Below are 10,050 nucleotides of genomic sequence, written 5' to 3'. Positions count from 1 at the left end.
AAATTCTCATAATTGCATTGTTTATATAATAACAGCAATCGCCTTCCTTTCAAATAAAGAATTGCCATTTAGGAATGCGATTTGTGTGGTGTCAAAATATGAGATTAGCCATGGCACATCAAGTCTTTGTTGTTAAACAAACGGGGGTATGATGTCAAATTTCAGACGTGTTCAGTTATGGGAATATGAAAACATCGTCGAGGGGAATAAATCTGTGAGTTCTTGGACTCCACCAAAACAGATTTTGTACAATAAGGTATTCAATACAAAAATAACGGGAGAATGTGGCGGCGAGGAGAGATGAAACAACGAACATACAATTCCAAATAAAATATGTTATTTCCATAATATGAGTGGGAGTATCAGATTTGACATCGCGTATTGGCACGAATTTAAAGTTGTTACATTTGGTTTGAGTTATAAAAATAATAATAATAATAATAATAATAATAATAATAATAATAATATAATAATAATAATAATAATAATAATAATATTAATAATAATAATAATAATAATAATAATAATAATAATAATAATAATAATAATAATAATAATGATAATAATAATGATAATAATAATAATAATAATAATAATAATAATAATAATAATAATAATAATAATAATAATAATAATAATAATAATAATAATAGTAATAATAATAATAATTATTATTATTATTATTATTATTATTATTATTATTATTATTATTATTATTATTATTATTATTATTATTATTATTATTATTATAGTAATAATAATAATAATGATGATGATGATGATGATGATGATGATGATGATGATGATGATGATGATGATGATGATGATAATATTAATTTTTAATAAAATATTGTCTTAAGCAACAAAACATCGTTTCCACGAAAGAAAGAAAAAAGCAATACCTGTAAAACGATACTCAGTACGGTGTTTTAAAAATATAAATAAAAGGATCATTCTGTATACAATGAAACATAATATTTGGACGCGAAATTTGAAGTCCATCAATCCGACTCGTGGTAAAGACTTGAGAGAGAAAAAAATGATTTTTTATTATCTATCATTGAATTAGATGAGTGTTATTATTATTATTATTATTATTATTATTATTATTATTATTATTAGTAGTAGTAGTAGTAGTAGTAGTAGTAGTAGTAGTAGTAGTAGTAGTAGTAGTAGTAGTAGTAGTAGCAGCAGCAGTAGTAGTAGTAGTAGTAGTAGTAGTAGTAGTAGTAGTAGTAGTAGTAGAGAGTAGTAGTAGTAGTAGTAGTAGTAGTAGTAGTAGTAGTAGTAGTAGTAGTAGTAGTAGTAGTAGTAGTAGTAGTAGTAATAGAAGTAGTAGTAGTAGTAGTATAGTATATTATTATTATTATTATTATTATATTATTATTATTATTATTATTATTATTATTATTATTATTATTTATTATCATCATTATTATTATTATTATTATTATTATTATTATTATTATTATTATTATTATTTATTATTATTATTATTATTATTATTATTATTATTATTATTATTATTATTATTATTATTGTTATTATTATCATTATCATTATTATATAATATGTAGCGATGTCATTTATAAAATCACTGGGCTTCCTTGACATTGACATTGGATTCAATAGTCTGATGTCACGTCCGCTCAGCAACAAGTAGTTTGGTTATAAACAAAGAAAATCGGTACTTTTTTATTCTTCATGCTGGCTAGAACTTTTTCACATGTCATGTGATCAGAATGTATAAAAGTCAAAACATGATCGGATTTATAATGTTTCTCTCCTCTGTTATGCTCGTCTGAGAAGTATTTCATAAGGTCGCCCGCCATTGTTCCGATAGTTTAGAACCAGTTACTAAGTTACTATGCGTAATTACGAGGGAAGTGACGTCACGACTATTGAAGACGATTTCATAATATCACGCCTAGATATTAAACACCTTTATAGGTCTTTGAGTCTGTTTTCTGTCACCACTAATAGGTTCAGTTAATGGCGACTTGTTTCTTTATAAACATTCTAAAGCCCCCTACAATACAGACATAGAGTATGTTTATTTTAAAGGGTTTTACGGCGCTTGCGACACTTTTAGGTCATTTCGGCGCTAGTAGGAATGAATAAAACTAGATGGAAGACAAATAGGGAACAAACTAAGCACGAACTATCGATGTAATTCATATGGGATCACCTAAAGTTAAAACCTTATCTAAAGACACAAGCACATGATCTCACTTAGATGAAAAAACTTAAACTTGAGATTTTATATAGCGCACTATCCACTGAACATGCTCAAAGCGCTTTACGAGTGGTACCTGGTCAACTGCAACACTTAACATGTTGCAAGTGACAGACCTGAGTACGGTGAGAGAATGTGAGTAAAGAGCCTTTTCCAAGGACTCAACTATACGCCGAGAGAGGCTCAGACTCAGGACCTCCCGATCCGAAAGCGAGTGTCATACCACAAGACCATAGCCGCATAAGAATATATTCTACACTCAATGATTACACATTATTAATATCCAAGCTATAAAAGTGTATTGATAGAGATTATTTACAAGGGGGCGGGGGGGGGGTATCATCTCCCGAAACTAATATTATTAACTGTTTCCCTCTCAGCCAAGGACTCCCCAGCCTGGGCCTAGAAAAAACCCAAGTTACCCCATTCCAAAACAGACAGAAAGCAACAAAGGACACGGAGATCAGATAAAAGGGGACAGAAGACATAACAAAGGTGAACGCCCCGCCCACTGTGTTTCTTCACGACTGAGGTGTTTCAATTCAAAGGATTCGTCTCATTTACAAGATATTAAAAAAACAAACCAGTTTTGAATATCATTTTATACTATTAACTTCCGAAACAATTTTCGTAGTTAAAATATTTCTGCTGTAACATAGCCATGAAAGCGAAAATGTTTCTAGGATAGTTGTGATATTTTGATAAAGAATCTAAAGCAAGAGTGTTACGTTGGTTTTGTCGTTAAGGCTGGGGCATTCTAGTGTAGAATCTGCCAACGAGCCAATCAGGGAGAGAGATTGTTTACGTCACCTGTGTGGCCGTGATGAAATTCCGACCCTAGAAATAGAATGGATGCACGTGCGGACTAAGTAGCGCCGATGTAGACAAAACACCTCCCCTCTCTTTTCTCTCCCTCCCCCCACTCCTCTCTCTCTCGCGTTTTCTTCTTTATCTATCTATCAATTTCTATCTATCCATATATGTATGTATGTATATATATATATATATATATAAATTATAAAACAAAAATGTTTATATTTCAAATGTTTATATATATATATCTCATCTCATGTAGTTCCATATCTGAAGCAGACGTCGGAGGTCATCTTCCGCCAAGCTGATCTATCTCTTGCCAATTCTATTAAAGCAGCGCCACCTTTCTCAGCTTCATCTGTCCAAGTTCTTATCCCTTTCAAATACGTTATTCTTTGTCTTCCTCTTATTCTTTTTCCATTCATCTTTCCAGTCAAGGCGAGTATTTCCAAACCAGGGTGGCGGATAATGTGTCCTAAAAATTCCATTTGGCGTTTGATGATTTTTGTTATCAGTGATCTTTTTCTGTTGGCCATTTCTAAAATTTCTTCATTTCTTTTCCTTTCCATCCATGACACCCTCATCATTCTTCTGTAAAACCACATTTCCACTGCCTCCAGTCTTTTAACCATGGTCTTGTTTATGGCCCAGCTCTCACAACCATATAGCAGCACAGACAGTACATAGCAATCCAGGACTTTGATTTTGTTTTCATGCTAATATTCCTGTTTTTCATAATTGTATGCAGCTGGTTGAATGCATTCTTCGTCATACCTATTCTTTTCTTTATTTCACAATCTGATTTTCCATTGGATGTTACATTGAAGCCTAAATATTTGAAACATTCAACTTGTTGTATTGTTTGTCCTCTGCTTGTTATTACACAGGCTGGTGGGTTATTATTTTTAGATACCGTCATACATTCTGTTTTAGATATATTCAGTTCCAGTCCCATATTTTCACTACTCCTGACTACAACATCCAGTAATTCTTGTAGTTCATGTTCAGATTCTGCCAGTAGAACCGTATCATCTGCATACCTCAGATTTGTTACATTCTTTCCTCCAATACACACCCCCTTCTTATGTTCGATATCTCTTAATATCATTTCACTATAGAGGTTGAATAAATCTGGAGACAAAACACACCCCTGCCTAACTCCTCTTCTAATAGGTGTAAAACTGCTTAGCTCGTTGTCAACACGCATTGCTGCTTCTTGTTCCCAGTACAAATTCCGTAATATTCTTAAATCTTTACCATCAATGTCCAAGGATGACAGAATTTTGAATAGTTTTTCGTGTTGTACTTTATCAAAGGCTTTTGAATAGTCGATGAAACACATATACAGATCTTTATTTACTTCAATACATCTTTCCATCAGCATTGATAATGTGAATATTCCATTTCTGGTACCCTTGTCCTCAACAAAACCAAATTGCATCTCCCCAATTTCAGGTCGTATTTTATTTCTTATTCTTATGTAATATTAGTATTAAATAGACAGATTAATAGAATTATATATATATATATATATATATATATATATATATATATATATATATATATATATATATATATATATATAATTCTATTAATCTGTCTATTTAATCATCTATCCATTCATTTAACTATCTTTATGTCGATCTCTCTTCCTTTCCATCTATCTCTCTCTCTCCATCTCTCTTCACAATCAATAAAATTCTCTCACTCTTCAACAGTCATGACGTCACTTCCCTCGTAATGACACATAGTAACTTAGTAATTGACTCTAAACTATCGGAACAATGGCGGACGCCCTTATGAAATATTTCTCCGACTAGCATAAAAGTGTATCCAGAGGAGAAAAACATTATAAATATGATCATGTTTTGACTTTTATAAATTCTGATCACATAACATATGAAAAGTTCTAGCCAGCATGAAGAATAAAAAGTACCAATTTTCTTTGTTAAGAACCACGCTGCTCGTCGTAGCTGGGCAACGTGACATCAGACTATTGAATCCAATTTCAAAGGAAAGTAACTGTATGGAGAAATGTTGTCGGTCTACATGGCAGTTTAAGGAAGTAGCCTAGCTTCATAGTTTTCGATAGGTGTTCTGAAAAGTTTTCACTTTTTTCTTTCTAATTCTTTTTTTTTAATCTTTTGTTTCATTTCTTTTTTATTTTATATTTTAACAATCTCCTACATCAAAGTTTTTTTTCGGATTGTACAATAATTGCCCGTTAAAGGGTTGAGGGTTTGATTTTGTTCATGTTTAGCTTTTGTTTTTCAACATTGAAAGTGATTTTTAATTTCATCGCGACTGGTTAAAAAGAAAATTCAGTTTGCAAAAGTTTAAAGCCTTTTACTGCAACATTGCTCAATGCAACCGATTATTTTATTAAAGGGACTCTCTGTGTGTATAAAAAAATTTTTTAAATGATGCAATATAAAGCTAGGCATCAACCCACATGCCCTATGAAATTATGTATATACAAAAAGAATACGCGCGCACGCACACACACACACACACACACACACACACATATCTGTGTATGTATGTATTTATGTGTGTGTATATATATATATATATATATATATATATATATATATATATATATATATATATATATATATATAACGTTACTACTACTACCATGTAAACCCTCCACAAATATAGTAAGTCGTCCTTTATCAATAAAAACAAAGACAACACGTCAACTTAATTCATTTTTACCACAGTATTCTAATTTTTAATGCGCAACTGTGAAATATATTACAAACAATTTTTTTTAATATACACACACAAGTTCGGACTAGAGGCCATAAGAATAATCTCAATTTATTAAAGTGTCGCCATAAACTCTTAACTTTATATTTAATACATTTTTATGCATGCTACGTCTGTAAACGAATTTCTATTTTTTTTAATGAATGAAGTATATTATTATTATTATTATTATTATTATTATTATTATTATTATTATTATTATTATTATTATTATTATTATTATTATCATTATCATTATTATTATTATTATTATTATTATTATTATTATTATTATTATTATTATTATTATTATTATTATTATTATTATTATTAACTAATAATAATGTAATACTATGAGCGGAACTGTAGTATGACAGTACACTCGTCTTCGGATCGGAAAGTTCTGAGTTCGAGTCCCGCTCCGAACGGCGCATAGCGGAGTCTTTGGAAAAGGCTATTTACTTACATTTTCTCACCGTATTCAGGTGTATAAAGAGTTCCTGGCGGTTAAGAGCAGTTTTCTTGGCGCGTTTGTATCACGATCAATAGTTTATCCACTTTTTTATTTCTCCATCGCCTTATGTCTTTGACGCCCGAATCGAACCAACCGTCACAAATGGTTTTACAATCAGAGCATGGTTTATAAGAACATTTCCAAGGATAGAATTGAGGTCAGCGAATTTTACACACACACACACACACACACACACACACACACACACAGACACACACACACACACACACTCCAGCACGGTTTCCTCCAACTACTCGGAACATGCAAAAACGTTCGAGGAAACCGTACATTGCCATGACATTTGGTAGGGAGAGGGGCAGTGTGGCTCAGCGGTATCGTCTTTGTTTCGTACCCGAAAGATACCGAGTTCGAATATCCATCGTGTTTTGCTAGCCACCTCTCCCTAGCTTAGTTTGCGGCGCTGTGCTGCGGCTGACACCTGGGTTATTCTAGTCTTCCTTTTGAATAAACCCTAGACAAATTTCCACATGAGGGTGAATAAAGGGAACTTTATTATTATTTCCTTTATTGATATGTTAAAGCGTTTGCGTGTGTGTGTGTCGGAAAAGGGGGGGGGGGGGGGGGGGGATTGATGTATCACAATAGTCATTTGCCGTCGTCGTCAACCATTAGCACATCATGACACGTGGCATTAAAATTGGAACTAATGGCGAAGTGATAAGAATAAGCAGAGGTGTCTTTTATGCGAAACGGCATTGGAGTATGTGAGTAGCTGTGTGTGTGTGTGTCTACGTGTGTATTATACTGCACACACACACACACACACACACACATGCAGTGTAGATAGATACACACGATACACACATAATGAACTGTCAATATCACAGGAAGTCGAAATCATCTGGCGCAATTTTTAAAAAGAACAAAAAACCTTTAATCCCCCCCCCCCCCCCCCACCCCGGTCACTGGGTGATTATTTCGAGGAAATCGTGTTCGAGAAAATATTTGTTCGATGAGGGAATGGAATGATAACAAAGAATAATAAGGAAAAAATTCGGAGACATTCGAATGAGTTTGAGGCAGGTTTGAGGAAACCGTGCTGGAGTGTGGGGAGGGCGAGGGGAAAGGGGGGCATTTACTCAAGAGCAAGTTGACATAGAGCAAGGCTCATCACTTTAATATCCGATATGATTATCCAATTTCGGGGATATATTACCCAATCCAAGCAAGGCGATACCGACTTAGTGTGTTGGTTTTTTAAAACAATATTAATATGATGGTAAAATATTCTGAATGCTTTTCACAGTCTATGAACATAACAGTTGGATATGTCACACGAAGACAACCTTTTGACTGGGTGAGTAAAAGCAGAAGGGGTCAAAGAAGACAAGTCCATCTACATATCTGCAAACAATACCTACACTATCGTCATTTGTTTTGTTTTGTTTTTGTTGGATTTTTTATATTTTGTCTTTTTTTTTCTTCTTGTGTTCGTGTTTTTGTTTGTTTTGGTTTGTATTTTTTGTTTATTTGTCTTGTCACAGTATTCGTTTACCTCTTTTTTTTTCCATCGCTCTTAACATATTGTATAGAAAATGACAGTGAAATTGGCTTTGTGTATTTATACAAAGCTAAATTTGATATAATATCAGACCATTTTGGAAGCCTGGATTCAATGTGAGAGATGGCACTCAAACGTGTGAGGTGTTTGGAAGTTAATGGAAGGCCGATGGGACACACGTGGTGACTTGAACGCATTGACTGCGTGCTGAAAGAGTTAATTCAACTCATTTATAAACCTTTCGCCTTTTTCTTTTGTTTGGGTTTCTCCTCGCAGTTGTTTATTGTTGCTACTGATCTGTGTTTCACTCCCAGTTAATTACCCTTGATGATGGGTGTCTTGTTGACAGGTGATACCTCAGGTGGTCGAATCACTTTACCTCCTACTTCCTTAACTCAGAGAGTGGGGCAGGGATGCCAAACCAGGAAAGTTGAGTACAATTTTACTCGTCTTCTCCACGAGTACGATGAATGAAAAAAAATAACATCTTAAAACCAAAAGAGTGGGAGTGGTTATTGATATATCGTTGAATTCGACAAATTAAGTACAGTAAAACATCGTTAAACCGCTCGCTCGCCATTTCCGCTTTACCATCGACAGCGGTTATCCCGAATATATCATCTCTCCTGGGAATGGATTGTTTTCCCTGCAAAAAAGAGCACTAAACCTCTATTTTTCCGCCATACGTTTCCCGCACAGATGTGTGTAGGACAACGAGAGAAATGTTGCGGATGCATTGTCAAAACGAGTTGATTGATATTGTGTGTGGTTTTCATTGCACTAAAGTTGAAACAAAAAGGGAATAGACTAAAGGAAAGTGAACTGGTGTAAGTACTAATAATGTGTCATGATGCAAATTAAGGTTTTAATTCTGAGAATTATTATTTTGATTTATGGGTTTTGCCGCGCTTTTTAAGTAATGCTCGTATCAAGAGAAATGAAAAAGTTATATGTAATGTTAAAAGATTATATATCTGTGACTAAGAGCACTCCGGATATTGAAAGACAATCGGGACTAGTTAAAACAAGGAACAAAAGTAGATTCCAGTGTCAATTCAGGAAACAATATAAGATCCTAACAGCAGAATAGGGAACGTCAGAAAATTCAAACAGTAATACATGAAATTCCAACAGCAATCTTGCATTATATGTCTAGTTTGAGACTACTTTAAAGCCACACTAAAATACACTATGAGAGATAGCCTATAACAGTATAAAAGAGAATTGATTTATGTTTTGTTTCTTTCTTTTCAATGGTTTTACGGCGCTTGCAACTCATTTAGGTCATATCAGTGCCAGTAAAAAGGAAGAATTTGGGATAGTAAAAAGTTCTAGAATTACAAGTAAAGCACCCAAGAAAAAGTAAGACTAATGGGAATTGATTCAAATACGAAACAAAGGTAGATTCCAAGAGCATACCACAATCAGTGTACCAAGTTTGAGATCATCTAAATGTCTCATCCTGACACAAGCACATGTCCCCACTAAGAGGAAGGCAGGCAAATGTTTACAAATCACTTATATATGTAAAACAAATACAGTGCATAACAGAGAGATGATTTACAAAACAAAAACATCGTCTCTCAAAATTCTACATTTTACTGTCTCCCTCCCAGCTTGGGTATCCGGACAGGGCCAGGACAAAACCAAGTAATCTCATTCCAAGACAGAAAGCATGTTTAAAAACAGCTATAGGGGATAGAAGACACGGTAAGTGCCTCACTGACCTCTCACTAGGGAAGGTCAGAACCTCACCCAGGAGAAGTGATTTAAAATTGGGGGAAAAAAGACACCTTCCCATTAAGAAATCATTCAAACCTATGGCATAATCAAGTAATCTCATTTCATGAAAAGGACAGGCAGTAACCTGCAGTTTGGTGATCTTGTGGCAAAGAAGTAGATTCAGAGCAGTCTCAGATCACACTAAGGTCACATCTAGAAAAAAATATAGACATGGGATCCCAACCTCAAGGGACGCACACAAAAATCCTTTTATATGGAGATGATCTTCTTTTCCTTGTAATTCATTGTTATAGTAGTAGATATCATCACCTCAACAAAAAAGGGTCTATAATCATGTGTACATTTAACTGTTTCCTGTTCAGCGAAGGATCCCATCCAGGGTTAGGAATTGATCTCATTCCGGGACATGGAAACATCATATATTGGAATATAGAAGAAATAATAAATCGACGATCTGCTTGATTGTTGTGT

The sequence above is a fragment of the Berghia stephanieae genome, chromosome 10, assembly GCF_034508935.2.
Source record: "Berghia stephanieae isolate SIO BIC M18660-M18661 chromosome 10, UCSD_Bste_1.3, whole genome shotgun sequence".
Taxonomy (NCBI): domain Eukaryota; kingdom Metazoa; phylum Mollusca; class Gastropoda; order Nudibranchia; family Aeolidiidae; genus Berghia; species Berghia stephanieae.
The sequence above is the reverse complement of the archived record's forward strand: the minus strand, read 5'-3'. Positions refer to the sequence as shown.